The 25332-nt window shown below is 42.2% G+C and overlaps 1 long non-coding RNA gene across 1 annotated transcript; it reads left to right on the top strand.

The window, feature by feature from the left end:
• The first annotated feature begins 7017 nt into the window (after nucleotides 1–7017).
• On the top strand, nucleotides 7018–24703 carry LOC140522167 (uncharacterized). The gene is made up of 2 exons (XR_011973239.1): nucleotides 7018–13082; nucleotides 24526–24703. It is a non-coding gene; the product is annotated as an uncharacterized lncRNA (long non-coding RNA).
• The last annotated feature ends 629 nt before the right edge of the window (nucleotides 24704–25332 follow it).

The following is a 25332-nucleotide window of genomic DNA, read 5'->3' as shown; positions in this document are numbered from 1 at the left end:
TATATTTTTATAGCACAACTTATTCAGCCATTGCCCAAGAGATGGGCATCCCCTCAGTCTCCAGTTCTTGGCCACCACAAAAAGTGCTGCTCTACATATTCTTGTCCATGTGGGTCCTTTACTATTTTTTATGATTTCTATGATACAAACCTAGTAGTGGTATTGCTGGATCAAGAGGTATACACAGTTTCGTAGCCTTTGAACACAGTTCTAAATTGTTCTCCACCATGGTGGGATTGGTTCAAAATTCCACCAATAACGCATTACTCTTCTAATTTTCCCACACCTCTAACATCATTTTCCTTTTCTGTCATGTTACACATGACAATCTGATGGGTGTGAGATGGTACTTCAGACTTGTTTGCATTTGTATTTGTCTAATCAATAGTGATTTAGAGCACTTTGACATATGACTATAGTTAGCTTTTAATGATTCAATCTGAAAATTACCTGTTGAATTGCTTTGACCATTTATTAATTGGGGAATAACTTCTATTCTTAGAAATTGGACTCACTTCTCTGCATATTTGAGAAATGAGGCCTTTAACAGAAACACTGGCTTTGAAAATTGTGTCCAGTCTTTCTGCTTTCCTTCTTCTACCCTTGGTTGCATTGGTTTTGTCTGAGCAAAAACCTTTTAATTTCATATACCCACAATGATTCATTTTGCATTTTATCATTCTCTCTTTCTCTTGATTGGTCACAAAGTCTTCCCTTCTTTGTAGATCTGACAGGTGAACTATTCCACGCTCTCTTCATTTGCTTATGGCATCAACCTTTATGTCTAAATCATGTACCCATTTTGAACTTCTCTTTGTATGCAGTGTAAGGTATTGGTGTATGCCTAGTTTCTGCCATATTTTTCTCCCTTTTTCCCAGCAGGTTTTAGCAAATCATGAGTTCTTATCCCAGAAGCTGGACTCTTTGGACCACTGAATTCTTTCTTCAAGGCCCAAGTCATGCCTCACTATATCTGGTAACGCTTCCCTGACTCCCCAGCTAAAAAAGTGGAACACTTTTTTGGATTATGGAGACCTCCTCTGTTCCCATCCCATCCTTGCGCACGGTTCCCCACTCCTCTTGTTCAGTCATGCCCAACTCTCTGGGAATCCATTTGGGCTTTCCTAGGCAGGTACTGGAGAAGGGAAATCGAGAGCTATTGCTCACCCAAAGGCCTAACACTGGGTGTTGGCTGGTGAGAAGACCTGCTTCATTGTTCGAGACGCTGGACCCCTGAAGTGGTCAACTAAGTGAGGACTAGACAAGTGCAGAAATGAAGCCTGGACTCAGTCTACATCTAACAGTTGGGTCTTACAGGGGTGAAAGTGTAGTCCAGAAGTACATGATGCAAATATTTGTTTTGTCAAGCTATACAGATTATGTAATGTAAAAGCCAGAGTGGTGATAGAATGTGGAATGTGGAATATAAGGGCTGGGAAGGATCTTTTTAAAGAAATAATTCTTAAAATTGATTTTTCTTCTATATTTATAATCTTCCCTTCCATTCATCCCCCCAGTCCCAAACAAAGGAAAAGAAAAATTCTCTCCTCATAAACATGCACAGTGCAGCAAAACAAATCCTCAGTCTTGATCCTGCCCAAAAATATACATCCTTCTTGGCACTGGGAGGTCATCAGCCTCCCATCAAAGTGAGATGGCGGTTTCCTTTTGAGTTTTCTGGACTCACAATTTTCCCCTGCTTGCTTGGACATCTGGACGTTGGTTTTCCCTACAATGTGTTCCCTATACAAACTGTTCTGGTTCTGCTCACTTTGCTCTCTGTGTGTTTATTGAGGTCTTTCCAGGATGCTCTGAAACTGGCCATTTAGTCATTTCTTGGGACACAATATTCCATCACACTCATACAGCACAATTTGTCCAGCCGCTCCCCAGTAGGAGAGTAGCCCCTTAGATTCCATCTTCAAGCTACCATGAAAAGAGATGCTCTAAGTATCTTGGGATATAGCAATCTTTTTCCTCTTTCTTTAGTCTCCTGACCTTGGGGTACGTCTTGAATACTGGTCCAGCTATTGGGAAGAATTTTAAAAACCAAAAGGTCAAACCTGGGATGGAGTAACCTTGTAATAGGGAAGATAGGATGTTAGAGCAGGACCTTAGCAGAAATGGTTTAAAGAATGTCAAGTTAGTGGACTAGTCAACAAGCTTGATTAAGCAGCTACTTAGTGCCAGACACTGTGCTGGGGATAGGAGGAGAGGCAAAAGACATTCCCTGCCCTCAAGGAGCTCCCCGTCTGGTGGGGACCATGACCAATGTCAACCCTCCACAACCATGTCAAGGTAATCACTAATATCCACACACCTTGTTGGGCTCACCACTTACTGTAACCTGGGTGACCTTGGGCAGGATACGACACACCAAAGTGGTTCAGAACATCGAATGTCAGAGCTGGGAAGGACTGTGAAGAAACTGAGACCCACAGAGATTTGGGCCAAATTTCCCCAGCTAAGACCTTGATTTCTGGCCTCGCTGATTCTGAGGCCAGAGTTTTTTCCACCTGGCCTGAGAAGCAGAGACGTCCTTCCTTCAAGAACCAGAAACCAAGACTCATGTTCTCTTTGATTATAGATGGAAGGGAATTCAAGAGAATTGAAATAGAAATCCAGCTAAGCCAAAGTGAGGGAAGCAACTCAATCTCCTAAGATTCATGGGGTTCTCACACACACACACACACACACATACACACACATGCACACATATTCACACACATGCTCACATGTGCATGCACACACATGAATGTATACCTTGATTTAAGCCTCTTCCTATTAGTGAAAAGCTGTGTTTTGTAAGTTATTCCTAGTCTAGTGCTCATCTAGATGCCAACATTAATTTTCAGAGTCAGTTATTATTTCTCTTTTCCTTTGACAATCTGTGTTTCTTTGGTCTAGAGGACACCCTGATTTGACAGAGTTTCTACTAAATTTTCAGCATTCATCTCCACAAAATCTTGACTACCATATTTTCTCCCCCTCTCTCCCCTCCCCCCCAAAACACCAAGCATTCTGATTACCCCTACCACCAATCTGCCCTCCCTTCTAACATTCCTCCACTTCCCTTGAACCTATCTTCTCTTTTGTCCTGTAGCGCAAGATAAATTTCTATACCCCACCTGTAGTTCTTATTTTCCAGTTGTGTGCAAGAATAATACTCAACATTTTGTCCTCCAACTTTCAGTTCCAACTTTTCTTCCTTCCTCCCTCCCTACCCATCAGCACTGAGAAGGCAAGCAATTGAAAATATGCTATATATGTGCAGTTTGGCAAATGACCTACATAATTCCAGTGTGTGTGTGTGTGTGTGTGTGTGTGTGTGTGTGTGTGTGTGTGTGTTCATCCTTCATTGCCAAAGAACAGCATGCCATCAGAGAAATGATGACATGACTTGCACTTGACTTTGTTTTGAGTGAGGGAGGGCTGTGCAGGTCACCAGCCTCACTTTTCCTCCAGAGTCCCCTGAATCCAGGGACCAGATATTCATCGGGATGCCTGGAGATGACCCAGCATGAGGTCTTTGGGATTAAGTGATTTACCCAAGGTAACACAGCTAGTGAGTGTCACGTGTCTGAGGTGAAATTTGAACTCACTTCCTCCTGACTCCTGCACTGGTTCTCTATTCACTAGCTGCCCCTCTTCCATAATAGTTATGTTGTGGAACACTAACTCTATTTCCTTCCATCCTATCCTGCCTCCCATTTCTTCTATTCTCTCTTTTGACCTTGTTCCTCCCCAAGTGTTTACTTCTAATTACTCCCTCCTTCCATTTGCCCTCCCTTCCATCATTCCCCCACCCTGCTTATCCCCTTCTCCCCTACTTTGCTATGATGTAAAATATCTTTTCATACCAAATTGAACATGCATTTTATTCCTTCCTTGAGCCAAATGTGATGAGAGCAAGCTTCACTTTTTCCCTCTCATATGCTCACTTTTCCCCTCCTTTGAAAAGGCTTTTCTTGCCTCTTTTATGAGAGATAATTTTCCCCATTCCATTTCTCCCTTTCTTCTTCCAGTATATTTCTCTCTCACCCCTTAATTTTACTTTTTTCAGATATGACCTCTTCCTCTTTAACTCAAGCTGTGTTCTCTGTCTGTGTGTGTGTGTGTCTGTGTGTGATTGTGTGTGTGTAATCCATCCAAGTACCCAGATGCTGAGAAAAGCTTCAAGGGTCACAAATATTGTCTTTCCATGTAGGAATGTAAAAAGATCAGCTTTAGGAAGCCCCTTATGATTTCTCTTTCCTGTTTATCTTTTCATACTTCTCCTGATTCTTGTATTTGAAAGTCAAATTTTCTTTACAGCAAGAATATCTGAAAGTCCTCTACTTCACTGGAAGGCCATTTTCCTCTTACGGTATTATACTCAGTTTTTCTGGGTAGATGATTCTTGGATGTAATCCTAGTTCCTTTGACGTCTGGAATATCCTTTCCACGCTCTTCACTCCCTTAATGTAGAAAATGCTAACTCTTCTGTTATGCTGATCATATTTCCACAGTACTTGAATTGTTTCTTTCTCCTTGCCTGCAATATTTTCTCCTTCACCTGCAAACTCTGAATTTAGGTTACAATGTTCCTAGGAGTTGCTCTTTATCGATCTCTTTCAGGAGGTGATCAGTAGATTCTTTCCGTATGTATTTTGCCCTCTGCTTCTAGAGTATCAGGTCAGTTATCTTGGATAATGTCATGAAAAAGGATGTCTAGGCTCATTCTTTGACCATGGCTTTCAGGTCGTCCAACGATTTTTAAATTGACTCTCCTGGATTTATGTTCCAGGTCACTTGTTTTTCCAGTGAAATATTTCACATTGTCTTCCACGTTTTCATTCTTTTGGTTTTGATTTGCGATTTCTTGGTCTCTCATAAAGTCAATAGCTTCCATCTGTTCCATTCTAATTTTCAAGAATTATTTTTTCAGTGAGCTTTTGAACCTTCTTTTCCATTTTTCTAATTCTGTGTTGTTCAAGCATTCTTCTCCTCATTGGGTTTCTGAACCTCCTTTGCCAATTGAGTTAGCACCCTGTTTTAAAAGATGATATTTTTCTCAGCACTTTTGTGTCTCTTTTGGCAAGCTGTTGACTGGCTTCTCATGATTTTCTTGCATCTCTATCATTTCTCTTTCCAATTTTTTCTCCACCTCTCTTACTTGATTTTGAAAATCCTTTCTGAGCTCTTCTATGGCCTGAGACCATTAAAAATTTATTCTGGATGTTTGGGATGCAGAAGCCTTGACTTTTATGTCTTTCCCTGATGGTAGGCATTGTTATTCCTCATCCAAACAGATGAGAGAAGATATCTGTTCACCAAGGATGTCACCTTCTATAGATTCATTTTTCTTCCCTTTCAGAGACAAGTTCAGAGCCAGATACTTGACTTTTGGGTTTTTTCTCAAGAGTAGGGTGTACTGTGGGACCCTGTAAGATCTTAGTTCCTCCAAGGTGGCCCAAGCAAGCCTGCACACTGGTCTGGGAGCAACCAGAAAAGTTTTGTGCCCAGAATCTGTGAGTGGTAGAATTTCCTCTCCACATATACCTCGCTTCCAGTTACACCATGCCAGCCCTGGGGGCCGAGTTTCAGATGAGATGCTCAATTCCCCGAGGAGCTTGAGGTGAGGGTAGGGTCCCACTAAGGCCTGAAGTTCAAATCAACTGGTCAGTGCCCCCAGAGGCTTTACAATGGGTCCTCCTGCAACAGATGCCAGCTGCTGCCTGCCGTGAGAGCTGCAGGCTGCGGGCTCTCTTGCCTCAGCCTGGCACAAGAGCTGTGAGGGGACTGTGCTCCCTTCTCAGACAGCTGAAAAAGCCCTCTCACTGGCCTTTGGCGCCTGTGGGTTGAGGGATTTGGGCTGTCCCTGGGGATTGCTCCCCCGAGGCCTCCGCCAGCTCTGCTCCTCCTGGCAACTAGTGACCAGGACTGGGCTGCACTGTCCCCTGAGTCTGGCGAGACAGACCTTTTCCCATAGGCCTTGCAGGTCACCCTGGGCTGAAAGTCTCCTCTACTCTATCGTTCTGTGGCTTCTGGTGCTCTAGAATTTGTCGAGTCATTCCTGACAAGTGCTTTTATGGGCTGTGGGGGAAGAGCTAGAGTATGTTTGTCTTTCTACTCTGCCATCGTGCTTCCATGTCCCGACAGTGTTTTTAATCTTTTTTTTTCCTTCTAACATTTTTGCCTGTCTAGATATATCATGAACGCCAGGGGTGTCAGTCAGTCAGTTGACTGGCTTTGAATAAGCACCTACTACACACCAAGCCTTGTGCTGAACCCTGATGTCAACAGTGTGGTAGAGAAAGGTACAGGATGGAGTGAAAGGAGAAATAAGTTTGGGGTAAAGTGACCTGGATTTCACCAGCTGCATGACCTTCAGCAAGTCACTCATTTTCCTGGCGCATCAGCTTTCTTACCCATACAATTCTGGGGTTAGAGAGTTTCTGGTGTGTGACCTGGTGACTGCTTTTGAGCAATCCTCGAGAGCCCAGAATCAGGGGTCATGAAGACCTGACTTCAAACGCTGTCTCAAACAATCATTGATATGTCAGAACCTCACCTTCCTCATTGGTGAAACAGGGATAATAAAAGCTCCTACCCCAAAGACTGCATCTCAGGAGGATCACCTAGGGAAAATGTCACACAAAACTTTCAGTGTCATCTCAATCTTGGCTGTAATTGTAATGATGATTAATGGATCATCATTGAACAGTCACTGGAAAACCACTAAGAATCCCGGATGCTTTTCAGAAAACCTGCTGTTTAATGAAAAGCTAACCTTTATATTCTACTTTAATATTTGTGCAAAACACTTTACAAATACTATCTCACATTTTCCTCATACCAATTCAAAACCTGTGGGTTATTTTTATTCCTGTTCTGAAGATGAGAAAAGTGACTTTTGATCCACAAAAATTTAATCAGATGTATCCTGTGCAGGAGGTTCCAGAGAGCACCAGGCTGGTTCTTGAACATTCTTGATTCAATGTCCCCAAAGTCTCTCTATGATTATCTCTTCTAGAATTGTCCCAGGAAACCAAAATTACCTTCACTCACCTAGAGTTTCAAGATATACATCTGCTTCCCTTATTTTAAAAAATTTCTCAACATTGGCTTTTCTCCATTCATAGAGGACATCTCTCCCATTCCTCATGATCAATAAATGGGTGCATTGCTGAGATTACCTCTAGGGGTCTGATGGCACTAAGTCTGTCATACCCAAATAAGGCACTAATCCTTCCTAGTTCCTAGTACCTGTAAGGATAGAAGTCATGGCTCTCGTCCTAGAACACAGTGTCACTAGATTTAGAGCAAGGACAGCCAGGGTCGAAGTGTAGGCTATATCATTTCCTGGCTCTATTTCCGTATGACTCAGTTTCCTCATCTGTAAAAGAGTCCACATGACCCTTCTAGTTGCAGGATTCTCTGTCCTGGGGTGCCTAACTGCTCTGACATGATGGAATAATGTTCCTTCCAGCTTTCAGTATCATAAGTGCCCACTGGAGGGAACTGAGCACATATATTTACACCATTCCTTCCTCCCACTACCTGGAGTTTCCTGAACTCCTGATGCTTGGCAGCTGCTGTTGGCCTCAATATCTTTCTGGCATGTACTCTGCTCTCCAGTCTCCACCCCATACCTGGGACATTTGCTCTCTTGATCAACATTATTCATAAAACACAGTATGAGTTTGAGTTTTCAGAAACAAATAAGGGAAGGAACTGCAGATTTGTACAACCCTGAGATTGGGTCAGCAAGCGATTGGAGGAAGAGGGAAGAGCCATGGCTCAGAACTCCAGCCCACCGGCTCTCCTTGTGTCTGAGTGGTTTTGCTGGACCTGCTCCATCAGTCTACTCTTGCTCGGATTTAAACCTCAGTGAGCAGTGCAGTCCCACTGACTCCATGTTGTGCCAGGTCCCTGCCTTCAGATTCCCATTCTGAGCAACTTTGGCCCCAATGAAGTGATAGGGGAAGGCACCTGCTTCAGTCCTTTACAAAGGAGGGAGACTATGGGGGTGAACATTGCTTATATCAGACTTGTTGTATGAACTCTTGTTTTTATTCTTTCTTTTCATAAGGGATGGCTCTCTGAAAAAGGAAAAGAAAGGGGAAGGGATACCTTGGGAAATGTCAAGGATGTCAAAACAATCTATATCAATACATGTTTAAAATGCAATATGGAAAAAGTTCTCTCATTTAAAAAAAGAAAAACGTGGAGGAGGAGAATCCAGATGATTATAGATAGATAGAGATTGATGGATGGATGGATGGATGGATGGATGGATGGATATTTGAATAGTAGATAGTTGGCTAGATAGGCAAGAGATGATATAGATGGAGGAATAGGTCAGTGGATGAGTAGATGATAGAGATATATAGATGCATGGATAGTTGATAAAGATGGATGGATGGATAGATGGATAGAGAGACAGAAAATTGATTAAGCTCTCCATCTCTGCTAGGCATTAGGCCAAAGGAAATATCCCAACACCCCTGGGGAAAGAGGATGGAGTCACCTGGTATTGTTTTGGAAGCTTGGAAATTTGCAGCAAATGGATTACAGTCTTTTTTAATTAGGACACTTCCGGATTTGTCCACAAAGAATTTCTTGAAATGCATAACATGTGAGCTGTTAAGTCTGTGTGTGCTCAGCAAAGCTTGTTTACCTAGGGACAGCAGTCCTAAAGTAGAACTGCACAAATCTGGGTCATATCCAAGTTCATGGAGAGATATCACAAGGTCACAGCCTGTTTAACTCGTTGCTGGTGAGTCCTTCCCTACAAACAGCTTCCTGCAGATTTCCCCCTTTAGCTGCTAAGTCAGTCCCTTCAGTTGCTGTTTTCTTCCCCTTTCCTACACCCCCAGCACCTCGTCTGCATCAGTGGGAGGCACCCACACACTCTGGGTGCATAAGATGTGCCAAGAAGCTGATCGCCCCTCAGCAAAGAAGCCTGGGAATCTCATAAATGTGAAGGCTTGGCTCAGAGGCAAACAAACCTCTCTGTATCTTTGAATAAATAAAAAGATCTTGCCAAGGCACAGGTCTGACCAAAACACTCTTCGCGCCAAAAAATCTTCGGTGGCTGCTTCTTGTCTCCATTGAATGTGAGACCCTCCATATCCATGCTGGTCTAGTTTTCTAGCCATGTTTCACACCATTCCCCTTTACCTGCTCTGAATTTCTACCATGCTAGACTGTTGCCTGCAACCTGGTCATATTCAGCCTTAGCCTGACAACCTGTGTGGGGTGATATTACCTCTCCCTACCACCAACTCTCTTTCTCCTCCATTTTTTCTTAAAATCTTTATCTAAATTTCTCCTCTGCGCTTCCATGGATCCGCAACTATCTTGAGGACGAGTTCTCTAAAACAGCGTCTCTTTGGCTCATTTCCCTCACTCAGGAGTTTCTCTTGGGAAATTTCAGAATAGAGATCAAATAGAGCCAGTATCTAGACACTATCACGTGGTATCTCATTCTAGGGAAAGACCCCAATAGGAAAAAATATGGAGATTCCCTGCCTTTGGGCTCCAACTACGGAATCAAGGGGAGAGGGCTAGGTCCTGAGGATTTATCCAGTGTCCCTTGTCTTTGGTGGAAGAGAGAGCAATGGCCTGAGGTCTGGACACTCAGAACCTTGTCCTCACCATCTGGAGACTGCTGAGATTCTGGGTAAAGAATTCTGAGCACTAAAGGAAGGATGGAAGGCAGAACACAGACCTGAACTGCAGAAGTACAGGTAGGTGCAGAGAGGCCGGATATCATAGTGAAAAAGAATACTTCCTTGGGAGTGAGTAGAGCTGAGTTCAAATATTGGCCTTGCAAATTTCTGGGCATGGGCAAGGGACAGAACCTTTGTAGGCTGCCTCATTTGTCAAATGATTGAAGGTGGGTGAATGAGGTGGATGTCACATGAGTGAGTGTGTCAGGTACTTCTGAGATGGGTCCCATTCATTCCTCTTTAGGACTTTGAAGCTGGACTTGCCTACTCACAGATTTCCAGAGGCTCACTTCTTTGGCCTTTGAAAATCCACAAGATTGCAGTCTCAAAGTCATCTCTTTCACCTCAATGACAAAATAAACAAACACCAAGACAGACAGAGAATGAAGGCCGTATTCATGGACCCACATGTCAACGTTAAAGAGAGAGAAGGTCCAAGGCCTCCCCCTGATGACATTATCTCTTAGTAGCTACTAACAAAAGAGAGAGAAGAGAAACACTGAGACAGAGAGAGACAGGGGGAGAAAGAGACAGAGATGGACCAAGGAAGAACTGCCAAGGAGAATGGTCAAGGCTCTGGTTTGGTAGCACCTTCTGAAGGAACCCCAAGTTCCTTAAGATGCCATCATCTACCATGTCCTTTGCAGAATGAAACCAGGAATAGAATGACTACACATGATCCCAAGTCTCTCCAAGCCACATTGATGACCCTTCATTGTGACTCTCCCCAGCCTCCTCTACCAGGTGAGTTACATGAGTGGAAATCTCGGAATGTGCCATTCCCAATTCTGCCTATTTTACCAAACCGAGGCTCAGAGAGTTTCAGTAAATGTATTATCATCCAGCTGCCTCCTAATCCATCTCCTTACCTCCAGTCTTTCCTTTTCTTTATCAAGTTACCAACTAAGATTTCCTAAAGCCGTTCTTCCACAAGCATTAGGAAGTACCTCTTACATACCAGTTGTTGAGATGAACACAGAGGCTGGAAGGGGAAACAAAACCAAACCAAGAAGCAACCCCTGCTCTCAAGGAGCTCATGGTGTAAGGAGGATTGCTGTCTGATTGATATTGGTAAATCACACATCTGACTGTGTCAGTGTTCAACTCCAAAACTTTGTGACTTTATTTTATCGAAGACAGAATACACATTTCTCTTTCTGGCATACAGCGTCCTTCACCATCATGATCTTTCCAACCTTTCTGACCTTTCCTGACTCATCTCACTTTGCTGCCCCTCACAGATGCTCCCTTCCAGCTGTTCCTTCTACAAGACATTCCATATCCTGCCTCCAGGCCTTTGTAGACAGGTAGTGTTGTGTGCTGAGAATGCTCTCTTCACCTGTGGTTCAGAGAATCCTCATATTCCTTCAAAGCAGAACTTAGATACCACCCCAGAGAGGATGTTATTCCCACACTGTTAGTGTGCTCTGTCTCCGTCTCTCTGTCTCTGTCTCTCTCCCCTCGCTCTATGTTTCTCTGTGTGTTTCTCTCTTTCTCTCTTTTCATGAAAGTAAAAATTTTGCATTAAAATGAAGATTATATTTAGCATTTATACCCTGATTGCCTCAGTTTCCTCCTCTGTAAAATGAGCTGGAAAAGAAAACGGCAAACCACACTAATATCTTTGCCAGGAAAACCCCAAACAGGGTCATGAAGAGTGCGATATGACTGAACAATTTCTTTGTATATGTTGTTTCTGCCCAGTAGAATGTAAGTTCCTTGAGGGCAGGGGCTTATTTGTTTTTGTCTTCATATTCCCAGCACCTTGTGTAGGATCTGGCAAGTAACAGACAATAAGTCAATGCTTGTTGAGTTCATTGGCTGTGAGAGCAACTTCTTGGACCCTGAATCTAATGCTTCATCTGTGCCAGTCTCCAAGGGCTCCTTTTCCCCTTTCCCTCCCAGTCACCAAGGGTAAAATATAGATCAGAAACTGTATTCTCAGACTTCCTTGTTTCCCTAGGACTCAGTTTTCCCACCTGCCCTCGCCTCCCCACCTCCACACCACCGCCTGGGAGGTGCTAGATTCTTGGATCGATTTTGAATATGCCTGTGTGTGAATGCGTTTTTGTTGTCAGACAGAATGGAAGTTCCTCGAAGATGGATACTATTGCCTTTGTGTCTTTGAACAGCCAGCACAGTGCCTGGCATGTAATATAGGTTTAATAAGGGCTTGTTAATTGCTTTCTCGTGTTGACAATTCTCAAACCATTGGAAAGCATGTGAGGTCACACTGTAAATTTAGGAGTTGGGGATTCTTTACCTGAAGGGTGGTGCAATGGGATTGAGTCCCTTAGTTGTGTTCCTACAGGCTCCATTTTGACAAAACAGGGGTGAAGATGCTACCCATGGCACAAGAAGTCAATAATAATAATAACAATACTAGCTCGTGTTCAGACATTACCTTATGATTTAGAGAGCCCTTATCTCCTTGGAATCACACACAAATCCCATGAGGTGACCGCGAAAAGTATCATTATTTTGAAAGTGAGGCTCAGTGAGATCAAATGACACTCCATGGACAGATAGCTGCTGTTAGAATTGACATTCAAACCCAGATCTCCCCTGAATCCAAGGCTTGCCTTCTATCCATCATGCCATCTGGTCTCTCAATGGAATCTCCTAGTCACTGGCAATATGGATTTTGGTCTCCACCTTCCTGTGCCCCTTAAAGAAAGCCACCCATGTTAGGATATTTCCATGATCCCTGTGGATGGAAGAATCAGTGAGAAATGTACCCAAAATGGTCAGCGAAATATCACATGCTGTCAAAGTCAGAGGAACTGGAGCAGGTGTTGATGTCTCCCAGAGTGGCTTTGTGAATGTCCCTTGTAAAGTGCTTAGAAGCTGCAGTCAGCTCTTCTTCTAACCCTAGGACTTCCCATCAGGTTTAGTTCTGTCTCCAAGCACCCAAACTCTGAAAAGGCGTCCAAGGCACCCAGTTTCCCACCACAACCACCAACTGGCAAGAAAGAGGAAGGACTGGATCTCACAGAGCTGGGGCTCCAGCTGCCAGGGCTCCATGCCCTGAGGATACGCCCTTCCCTGCCAGTGAGGAGATGCTAGGGAACATGGGAGAGGTTTCATGCCAGGTTGGAGGCCCTGGGGAGGGGTTTCATTGAGAGACGCCAGGAGAGGGTATGGGGACAGGGGTAGAAATGGAAGGTGTGCCAAGATTTGCCATGATATCACTTGACTGACTTTTGGGGAGGGAGTGGGCAGCCTTGAAGGACACAAAGATCCCTGTGAACTCTGCTAATCCCAAAGCACTCTGAGCCTCTTTAAACTCACGGGCCAACATCTCCACCAGGAGACCTTTCCTTGATGCTCTGCTGAGGATCACCCCAGCCATCTCCTGCTGTGAAAGTGAGTAATCTTGCACCAGCTGAGCTCTCCTTAGGAAGAGGGTCATGATTTACATCTACTTCCCCCAAGAAATAGGAGAACTAAAATAGGAAACATGAGGCTATCCGTTTATCATCCAACAAACAGCTCAAAGCTTAGGGCATTGGTGCATAAGTGAGAGAGAAAGCCATCAGGATGGCTGAGTTCATGTGTCATTTTCTTTAAAAGAATGATTGTTCATCTTCTCTTGCACATTTTAATTCCTACGTGTAGTACACAATTATTCTCTAAATGAATAATGCTTTGGGACATCCCCATTCATATTAGGAAAGGAACAGATGAAAACTTCAGCCCAAACCAACTTACACATCTACGTGGGATTTGTTAAAGAACATTATTGACATTCACCTGAGGGTTCAGGTTGGCTGGAGCCAGAGAATGAGGCAATTGTCTGTCTTCACTGGGCTGATTCATGAGGAGTGGGGAGGTGAAGTCTTCAAACGTTATTTGGCATTTTCCCCTTTCATTATTTGACTTGTATACCAGTCCTCCTCACTTTGCAGAGGCTCCACGGCAGTGATTGGTGGGGAAGTGAGGTGTCATCTGATCTCAGCGTTCCCAGATCTGTTATGCGATATGTTTAAAAACTGTAATCAATTGCGGGGGGGAGAGGGGAGCAGTTCTCAACTTTCCCGAGCCAGGATCCAGATTCGAAAGCTTGCTATAAAATGATTAATATTCATTCAGGACTTTTTGTCCACTGTTTCCTACATTCAAGTTCTTGTAGCTCTAAGATGGAGCAGCAGGCAATTACTAATATGTGTCAATATCAATTGCCCAGCAGCAATGTGAATTCATTCCCGTTCACTCTCTCACGCACAAAAGTCTTAAATAGTAAATATATCCTTATGGACAGGGTCAGAGGTACCAAAATTAGACCTGAAAGGGAAGAACTAACATTTGTATAACCCCTACTATGTGCCTTACAATGATCTAAGCACGTGATAAATATCTCATTTAATCCTCAGAACAACCGTAGGAGGTAGATGCTATTATCTCTGCTCTACATTTAAGGAAACTGAGGCTCAGTCGCACTGATAGCAAGTGTCTGAGGCTAGAGTCCAGAAGGCCTGAATTCCAAGCTGGCCTCAGATCCTGACTAGCAACGTGACCTTGGACCAGTCACTTCACCTCTATTTGCTGCAGTTCCTCAGCTGTAAAATGGGCATCATAATAATGCCTAATTCTTAGGGTTATTGTGAATATCAAACAAGATGAGATGGTATTTGTGAAGTGCTTACCAGAGAATCTGGCACGTAGTAGGCCGTTGGTAAGTGCACGTACTCTCACACCCACACATACAGAGTGAGAGAGAGAGAGAGAGAGAGAGAGAGAGAGAGAGAAGAATGCATCGTTGCTCCAGTAGCCTCTCCCTTCCCTACCTACGTGTTTTTATTGGGGAATCATGCCAAAGAGGAGCACAGCATCATGGCTAAGTAGAGGTCAATTTGGGACTTATCCAAAAGCAGACCCTCCCTATATGGTCGTTCTTTTTCTGTATTTCAGATAATGCCTCCTAAGGGCTTATCATCCAAATCCATTCATGTTGTGCAGAAGTAAGATGTTCATTTGAGGACTAAAAATAGTGTGTGTGCAAAAGTGTGTGATATTTCTGCATGAGTTTTAAAGGTTTTTTTCCCATTATCGTTAAGGAAGTCTTTTGAGTTCAACTCCAGATGCAAAAATACAGTCCTCAAAACAGTCTAATCTTCTCCTATACATAGAACCAACCTTTGGGTATTCAATGGGACTCTTCTATTTTAAAATGAAGTTTATATTTATGGGATTGCTTGGAGATCGCAGTGAGGTATTTTGGGAGACTGTGGTCAGGAATGAGAGTATTGACTCAAGGTTCAGAGGTGGAAAAAAGAGTCTGAGAAGGGAAATCATTTACCCATTTGTCACAGACTTAATAATGACTGTGTAAAGGCTAAAGCCTGTGCTCTTGATTTATTTACTCACTGATTTCTTCATTTATTTACTCACTGAAGATAAAGCCGTCTCCACCCTTAAGAAACTGTTGCTCTCTTGGTGTGAAAACAATTAAATTAAAAAATGATTTGGAAATTAAATAAAGAGTAAGCATCAGGGACAGTGCACTTGTACGAGAGTAGGCAAGATAGAATTCTCGTAGGAGGTGACACTGCCCACTTTCCTCCTTGACTTAACACAATGTTGTGTTCTGGTGGCAAGTTTAAAAAGAAAGGAAAAGGAAGAAAGGCAGGAAGATAAAAGCAGGAAGGCAGAAAGGCAGGGGGGCAGGGGGGCAAGGGGGAAGGAGGGAGGGAGGGAAGGAAGCGAGAATTAAACAAAGAAATAGACAAAGAAGTTTTGCTAAATTACAGTCACTAGGAATACAAAGGCAAAACAGCTGGACAATAAAGATGATCTATCTCACTGGGATATGAAACACTAAGTGCTCAGCAGGAAGGGGATTGGAGTTTAGGGAAAATGAATGAAAAACTTTTCAGACAGCAACTCGAAGGAAAGCAATGAAATCAGGCTTCAATATACTTTAGACTGGCCACAGAAAAGGTGGCCAGGAAAGCTTCATACCTCAGCATTCAGAACAGGAGAATATAGACTATGCAGAGCAGGAGAAGCTGGGAGAAGAGGTAAACTACTCAGATAAGCTGGTTATAGACCATTGAAAGCAGGGTGAAGGAGAAAATATGGAACAGGGATGTACATGCCCTATAAGGTTGAGAATAAGAATTTGTGCAATTTTTTCTGCGTTGATGTACTACATGTCTGACACTTCTGCCTTCAGGTTAGAAAATGATATGGTCAGATTGATATCATGCTGCAATTCTCAAAGTGTAGTCTGGAGACCCCCAAGTGTGCCCAAGGCTCTTTCAGTAGGTTGTTCTCTTCAAGATTACTTTCATAATAACACCAGGGCATTTTAATTTCTTTCCTCCATGTTCCTTATTAATTATTATTAACATTTATTTTTCAAATTTTGGCTTCCACATTCTCTCTCTCTCCCTTCCTCCATACTCACCCTCACTGAGGAGGCAAGCAGTTTGATATAGGTGATCCATGTGTACTCATGCAAAATATTTCCATAACCATCATGTTGGGAAAGGCTAACTGTATTTCCCTCCATCCTATTCCACTCACATTTATTCTCTTCCTTCCTTTGACCCTGTCCTTCCTCTACAGTGTTCCCTTCTGATTAACATTTCCTCCCATTTCCTCACTTCTATCATCCTCTCCTGTTATCCACGTCCACCCTACTGTCCTGTAAAGTAAGATAGATTTTCATACCCAACTGAGTGTGCCAATACCCAAATATTACCTCCCTAAGCTAAATCTGATGAGAGTAAGGGACACTCATTCCTTTTCACCTCCCCCTTCTTGCCCTCCATTGTAAGAGTTGTTTCTTTCCTCTTTTTGTGAGATAGTTTACCCCATTTTACCTCTACCTTTCTCCCTCTCCCAGTACATTCTTCTCTTACCCCTTAGTTTTATTTTGCAGATACGATACCTTCATATGCAACTCATTCATTGTCGGGTTTGTGTGTGAGTGTGTGTGCGAGTGTGTGAGTGTGTGTATGTGTATGGATGGATGGATTTACGGATGGATGTATATTTCATCCAGCTACCCTAATATTAAGAAAGGTCTCCTGAGTTACCAATAGCGTCTTTCCATGTGGGACTGTAAACAGTTGAACTTTTAATAAGCCCCTTATGATTTCTCTTTCCTGCTTACCTTTTCATGCTTCTCTTGATTCTTGTATTTGAAAGTGAAAGTTTCTCCTCACCTCTGGTCTTTTTATCAAGAATGTTTGAAAGTGCTCTATTTCGCTTAAATTGGATTGCATGCCATCTTTGGGAGGGAAGAGAGCAGAGAGGGGGAGAAAATTTAAAATTGATGGAAGTGAATGTTGAGAACTAAAAATAAATAAATAAAGTCCTCTATTTCATTGAAAGCTCATTTCCCCGCTGAAGTGTTATATTCAGTTTTGCGAGGTAGGTAATTCTTGATTTTTATCCTGGTTCCTTTGACCTCTGCAATATCGTATTCCAAGTCCTCCAATCTCTTTTAGTAGAAGCTACTAAATCTTGTCTTATCCTACATGTGTTTCCACAATTTTTGAAGTGTTTCTTTCTGGCTGCTTGCAATATTTTCTCCTCGATATGGGAACTCTGGAATTTGGTTGCAATATTCCTAGGACTTTTCCTTTGGGGATCTCAGGATGTGATTAGAAGACTCTTTCAATATCTATGCTCTCCTCTGATTCTAGAGTGTCAGGGTAATTATCCTTAATAATTTCTTACAACATGATGTCTAGGTTCCTTTTTGATCACGTCTTTCAGGTACTGCAACAATTTTAAAATGATCTGTCCTAAATCTAATTTCCAGGCTAGTTATTTTTCCAGTGACGTGTTTCACATTCTCTTCTATTTTCACATTCTTTTCTATTTGTTCATAATTTCTTGATCTCCCACAAAGTCATTAGCTTCGATCTACTCCGTTTTAATTTTGAAGGAATTATTTTCCTCAATGAGCTTTTGGACTTCCTTTTCTATTTGGCAATTTCTGTTTCTTAATGCCTTTTCCTCGTTGGTATTTTCGACTTCTTTTGATATTTTGTTTAGTCTATTTGTTAAAGTGTTATATTCTTCATTATTTTTGGGGTCTCCTTTAGCAAGCTGTTGATTTGTTTTTCATTATTTTCTTGCATCACTCTCATTTCTTTTCCCTTTTCCATCTACTTCTCTTATTTGACTTGAAATATTCTTTGTGAGTTGTTCCACGTGCTGTGGCCAATTCATACTTTCCTTGGAGACTTTAGGTCTAGGAGGTTTGATTTTGTTTCCTTCTTCAGGTTGTATATTTTGATGTTTCTTGTTACCTAAGTGAGATTTCATATTCCGATTTTTCCCCATTATTTGCTTATTTTCCCAGCCACTTCCTTGACTTTGAGGCTCTTTGTTAAATTAGGTCTCTGCTTCCAGTGTGAAGGGTGTCCTGGCCCACACTTCAGGGGTGTTGTGCAGCTGTTTTCAGAGATATTTCTGGGCACCTGTAAATTTTCAGTTCTTCCAAGCTTTGATGATCCAAGAAAAGATGTTCATTCCTCTCCTGGTCTGTGCTTTGATCTGTGAACCATCCCAAACATTCTTTTCTGCCCTGGAACTGTGACGAGGACTTCCTCTCCATTATTGCCACAAACACCACCAGAGCAGTGCTCCTCCTTACTCCAGGGCCACCACCCAGCACTGCAACCCAGATCTTCTTTGCTGAAACCAGGTAATGGGACTTCATAATCCCTAAGTTCCCTTCTAAATGGAAAGGCATGACTCTGAGGGTCCAAGATTTCACCTCCTTTGGTTTGAATGGAGTAGAACTGTGAACCTTAGGATTTTAAGAGGAAAATTGGTCACAGATATTGTACCAGTCACCACGTGCAAGGGAGGGCAGGCAAGACTCAGATGCTAACAAGCTCCAAGGACAGAGGCTGGGGCAGGGGAGCAGCATCAGGGAGTCTGAAAACCCATGCGCAGGCCTTGGAATCCAGAAGAGTGGCATGAAAGTGTCAGAATGATGCTAAGTCTCTATGGCTCAAGGAGCCATTGACTTTTCCCAAGTCGTGCAAGCTACTGAATAAATTGGTTTCAGGCTAGAGAAGGTACAGCAGAATCACTGTAATTCAACATCAAATCCATCCTATTTGATAGTGCTTGCAGATTTCCAACACACTTTTCACACTCACAGGAGCCCTCTAAAGGAGGAAGTACCAATATTCGTGTTTCTTTCTTACAGATTGACTGACTGAGGTTCAGAGAGGCTTCTTGCCAGTGTGATAAGTCTGCAGTGAAGAGTGTTTTAGAGTAGATTCAAAACCACTTTTCCTGCCTCTGAGTGCAGAACGTGTCCCTCAACATCAGGGAACAAAGAATGTGTTTCTTTGTTTCACTTCCAGGTACAAATGGCAGAATGTGAATCATGACCTGGCTTATAGATCCTTTTCTCGTGTTATCTCCAACCTTGAATTCTTTGTAGTGAAATTTGATAAACCACAGAGAACCATGAAAGTTAACACTATGAAATCAGGGACAGGGGAATCCAGTCTGTCCTTGCACTTCACTCTTTCATTCCTTGGCTCCCTTATCCTTTTGGGTTCCAAATCTATAAAGCAGGTAAGATAATCGAGGCAGTAAGATGTAATGGAAAGTTTACTGGCTCTCAGGTCCAGAGCATGGGTTCAATTTTCCCCCCTGACTTGCAGATCGATTTGACCTTACCAATCTTTGAGGCTCTGTGTACTTCCAATTACTTATGTTAGATGTTGAGGATTGGATTGGACATTCTCTAGGTTCTCTTCCAGTTCTTGAATCTACTTTCCTCAGAGAATTATGGAAGCTAGAACCATTTGTTGTTCCTATATACGCAACAGAGGATGCTACCTGAGTCAGGATCTTGTGAAATCCTTCTGGGAATCCCATTAGAGAAAAGAAACATCCAGAAAGTCAGTGATGTATGCAGTTGGGGACAAATTAGTGGTGCTCTGATAGAAAAGTGACGAGCATTTTTCCGGAACTGGGATTAAGCTTCACTACCCGTTGGATGGTGATTCAGATGACTCTAAGGACATTTTGTAAATATACATGGTTAAATGGCAGAACTCTCCAGTTAGCAGAGGAGAAGCTGGGACTTCGTTTGGTGTTGTGCAGCCTCTTCTACCTTGAAGTAGCATACGGGTAATTGCCTCAAACCCCCATTGCCAGGAACTACCTGGCCTCCAACGTCCAAGAAAGAGACGTTTGCAGAACTGATACCATAAGAAGTCATTTGGATGTAAGCTGACTTCAACCTGGGTTTCATGTCTGGAGGAGACACAGTCTCATGAGCAAGTCCCGTGAAGTAAAGATGGGGAGGTTGCCATCTAGCCTGAACACTTTGAGGAAACTGAGAGTCTCAGGAATTACTTCACTAAGAGAAGTCAGGAGTCTTGTTGGAGAGAGGTGGAAGGGGTGTGTGTGTGCTCCAGGCTTTATCATAACATCACATGACTCACTCCTAGGGGAGGTCTGGGCAGCCTTGCAAGGCACACATATCCCTGTGCTCTCTGGAAGTTCCAAAGCACTCCCAGCCTCCTGAAGCCCAGTACCTTAGAACCTTATTTTCTTATGATGAGACCTTTCCTTGTCGTTTTGCTGCTTGCTAGCTTGGTGATTTACTACTGTGAAGGTGAGTCACCTTGCCCTGCCTGATCCCTCCCTGCGAGGGTTGCATTCCCCACTCATCTGGCCCTGACAGCAGGGAACCTATTGGGTCATTCATTTTAGGTCTCAGGGTATTCATGCTCTGGATCACTCTACTTCAAGGAACTCAAAGTATAAGGTATGGAGAATCCATGAGAGGTCCTGTAGTCCATTTCCCTGCCTCTCCAGGCTGAATTAACAAAAAAATGAGTTGCCATATTCTCTCCAGTTTCTTCAGCCTTTGCTGTCTGTGCTGGAGTGTCTTCAGTCAGGAATTATATCAAGGATGGGGAAAGGATCAAAAGGCAGCAAAGAAAGATTATATAACAGCCCAAAGCAGTGTCTCTAACTGTCATAATTTCTCTTTGTGTATTTCATCCACTTCCATGAATATGACGAGAAAGTTCACCTTGGACCGCGTTAGTTTTCTGAGAGATCTCATGCTGACCATAATAGATAAGAATGAATGTGTCAAACAACTAAGTGAGGAAAAATGGAAATTCTTCAGTGAGTTTGTAGTCATATCTTTTGCCAATCCTCTTAGAACTTGTTCATGTTTAGCTGCTATTTTTGAGCCCAGTACCAGATGTAAGGAATAACAGAGTAGATGTCCTAGATTCTTAGACCAGTCCTTTTATTTCTTAGCTAGCCTAGAGAACCAAACCCAGTTGATTTTCTTGGATTCATAAGCTGAGCCAGACTCTCTACTGTGGGTTAGAGAGCTGAGCCTGGCCACTTTGTCTCAGCCAATGTTTAGAGTAGCTCCCTTTCCTGAGGTAAGATCCCTGAGCATGGCTCCTTTCCTTAGATGAGATCTTGAGCTGTATTTCCTTCCCTGCACCAGGACTGAGCCTGGATCCCCTTCTTTCCCAGCCTGATAATCAGCCTAATGTGATTCTATAGCTGAAAAAAATTATCCTGACTTCTCAAGATTTGTGTCCTTTAGTCCCTGAGTTTGTTTTCGTTGGTAAACTGCCAGAGAGTTGGTCGTATCTACTCCAGCTTGAGAGGGGATTTCTCTTTCTATGTCCTGTTGTTGGGCTTTCTTATTACTCTATAGAAATGCAGAAGATTTGTGTGGGTTTATTTTGTAACCTGCAACTTTGCCAAACTTGTTTATTATGTCCAGAAGTTTTTTGCTTGAATCTCTGGGATTTTCGGCCTATATCTTGGTATCATCTGCAAAGAGGGATAACTTAGTGTCTCGTTTGCCCATTTGGCTTCTCTTTTTCTTCTGTTATTGCTACAGGTAATATTTGTAGTGTCATACTGAATAATAATGGTGATAACTGACAACCTTGTTTCACCTCTGATCTTATGGGAAATACATCTAGCTTATCTCCATTGCACACAATGCTTACTGAAGACTTTGGGGAGATACTACTTATTGTTTTATGGAAAGTTCCCTTTATTCTTATGCTCTCCAATATTTTTAATAGGAATGGGTGTTGTATTTTGTCAAAAACTTTTTTCAGCATCTACTGAGATAATCCTGTGGTATCTGTTGGTTTTCTTGTTGATATGATGGATAATGCTAATAGTTTTTCTAATACTCAACCAGTCCTTCACTCCTGGTATGAATCCCACCTGATCATAATGTATTATTCTCATGATAACCTGCTCTATTCTTTTTGCTAAAATCTTATTTAAAATTTTCGCATCTATATTCATGAGAGAAATTGGTCTATATTTTTCCTTGTCTGTTTTGCCTCTTCCTGGGTTAGGTATGAAAGCCATATTAGTATCATTAAGAGTGTTTGGGAAGACTCCTTCCTCTGTTTTGACAAAGAGTCTACATAGTGTTGGAATTAACTGTTCTTTAAACGTTTGATGGAATTCACTGGTACATCCGTCCAGCCCTGGCAATATCTTTTTCTAGGGAAATCATTGAGACTTATTCAATGTCTTTTTCTGAGATGGAGTTGAGTATATGCACACCTCTGCAAGACACTTTTCACACAAATGAAGTCAGATCTAAGGAAGAGGCAAAACATCAGTTGCTTGTGGGTAGGCCAAAGCAATATAATAAAAATGACAATTTTCCCTCAATTAGTTTACTTATTTAGTGCCATATCAATCAAAGTGTGTGATAATTATTTTCTAGAGCTGGAAAAATAGTATCAAAATTCATCTGGAAGAACAAAAGGTCCAGAACATCCATGACAAGAAATCCCAGGGAATGTGGCCTAGCGCTACCAGATCTCCAGTTGTCTTTCAAAGCAGCAAATATGAAAATCACTCGATACGTAGTAAGAAAGAGAAGGGTAGAGTAGTGGAATGAGCTAGGTACTCAAGACAGAGTGGACAACGAATATAGCAATGTACTGTTTGATAAACCCAAGGACCCAGCTTCTGGGATAAGAAGTCACTGTTTGGCAAAAATGGTTGGGACAACTGGAAAAGACTATGGCAGAAACTAGGCATAGACCCATGCCTGTCATCATATAGAAGAGTAAAATCCAAATTTGTGCACAATCTAGGCGTAAAGATTGATCCTATGGAGAAATTCATGGAGGAAGGAATAGTGTATTTCTCTGACTAAAGAAGAGATAGATAGTAGTATGAAGTGCAAGATGGGTAATTTTGATTACCTTCCACTGACAAGGTTTGGCACAACCAAACCCAATGCACCAAAAATCGGAGAGATGTAGAAAACTGGGAAAGGATTTTGACAGAATGTCGGGGATAAATGCGTCATTTCAAGAATATATACAGAAGTGAGTCAAATTGACAAAATTACAAGTCATTCCCCAATTGATAAATGGTCAAAGGATGTGAACAGATAGTTTTCAGAGGAAGAAATTAAAGCTTTCTATAGCCATATGAAAAAAATGCTCTAAATCACTTTTGATTAGAGAGATGCAAATCAAAGCAACTCTGAGGTACAGCATCACACCTGTAGGATTGGCAAACATGACAGAACAGGGAAATGATAAATGTTGCAGAGTATGTGGGAGAGTTGGAACACTAATTCATTGTTGGTGGAGCTGTGAGCTGATCCAACCATTCTGGAGAGAGGTTTGGAAGTATGCCCAAAGGGCTACAAGAATGTGCATACCCTTTGACCCAGCAATATCGCTACTAGGACTGTATCCAAAAACATCATAAAAAAGGAAAGGGTCCGACATGTACCAAAATATTTCTAGCAGCGCTCCTTGAAGTTGCCAAAAAGTGGAAATCAAGGTGATGCCCCTCAATTTGCGAATGGCTGAATAAGTTGTGGTATAGAAATGTCATGGAGTACTATTGCACCAGAAGAAATGATGAACAGGAAGACTTCAGAGAGGCCTGGAAGGACTTTTATGATCTGAGGCTGAGCGAAAGGAGCAGAACCAGGAGAATTTTGTGCACAGCAATGACCACAGTGGGAGAGAGATTTTTCTGGTAGACTTGGAATTTTGTAGTAATGCAAAGACTTAAAAAATATTCCCAATGATCTTCTAAGGCAAAATGCCTTTCATATCACAGAAAGAACTAGGGAATTCAAAAGCAAAATATAGCAGATAATTTTTTTCCTGTGTATTATGTTTTGGTTTGTCCTATGGTTGCTCCCATTCATTATAATTCTTCTACGCAGCGTGACTATAATGAAAATACGTTTAATAGGATTGTATGCATGCATCCTATATAAAACTGTTTGCCGTCTGAGGGCAGGAGGAGGGACGGAGGAGGGAGGGAGGCGAAAGAAATGTAAATTATACGGTCGGGATTGTAGAACACCCAAAATGAAGAAAATTAATATTAAAAAAATGTGTCACTTATTCCTGGATTTTCCAAATTCTCCTTTCTTCCTCCTCTCCCTGAACGTGCTCATGCCAACACTGAACACCGAATCAACGTTGAATCCCTAACCTCTGGCTGCTGGGATCCCTGTTTTCTGTGGAATGACTGGAGTAACAGGGATGTAAGAATTTGTGCTTACTCAATTCTCAAAGAAAGGGCTGAGCCACAGTCACATATTTCTGTCTTTTTTTGAGGAAAAATGGAAGATTATTTTTAGAAAAGGTGTTTGTTCCTGAATCTGTCCTCATACTTACTTAGCTGTGTCTGAGATTGGGTGGTGGGACTTCATGGAATCAAAAAGGACCAAGCGGGTGAAAGAGTACAATTGTTGGAATGACATTCATAGCATTTATAGCATTATAGCATATGTAGCTGAACTACAGTCACATATTTCTGTCTTTTTTAGGAAAAATGGCAGACTATTAAAAAAGGTGTTGCCTCCTAGAAGCTTTTGTGGAACCAAATGGACATCTTGTCAACGAAGGGCCCACTCATTGTAGAATGTAAACCTCAACGTTGCCTGTGATCCTGAGGATCCACCGCAAAGCCTCCCCTCAATAAAGCGAAGGCAGTTCCTTCCTGAATCTATCCTCATACTTAGTTAGCTGTGTCTGAGATTAGGTGGTAGAACTTAATCGAATCAAAAAACAAAACACCAAGTTGGTGAAAGGGTACAATTGTTTGAATGATGTTTATAGCACACCAATTGATTGTTCTCTGAGGCCTGGAGGCTCCAAACAATGAGCTTTCATGATGGGCTATGTGGTGGGTAGAAGTCACTTAAGCTGTCTGTACCTCAGGTTTCTCATTGTCAAACCAGGAGAATATTCTGTCAGGCATATCTATATTTCCTGGGTTGCTTCTTTGAAGGGTCCAATTGAATGACCAGCCATACTCCTAGGTTTGAGGGTAACACTGAAATCCATGAAAGATCCAATTTTTCTCAATGAGCATTGAATGAACTACAGGTATGTGCAGGGCACAGTCTTGTGCTTTGAGGGAGATAGAAAATCTAGAAAAGAACTGGCTCCAGTATTAATATAAATTACAATTTTTTAAATGCATACGAGAATAGCATGGGTGGTTATCACACAAATGCTCACATGTCAAGTGTGCTAGAGGTACTACATGTAATAGAAGTGTAGACCACCTTCTTCAAAATGTCAAATTGAGAACAGGGGGTCATGAAGCATCTGTGGCAAGTGAGGCTATT

The sequence above is a fragment of the Notamacropus eugenii genome, chromosome 2 (assembly GCF_028372415.1).
Source record: "Notamacropus eugenii isolate mMacEug1 chromosome 2, mMacEug1.pri_v2, whole genome shotgun sequence".
Taxonomy (NCBI): domain Eukaryota; kingdom Metazoa; phylum Chordata; class Mammalia; order Diprotodontia; family Macropodidae; genus Notamacropus; species Notamacropus eugenii.
This window is presented reverse-complemented; position numbering and strand designations above follow the sequence as displayed.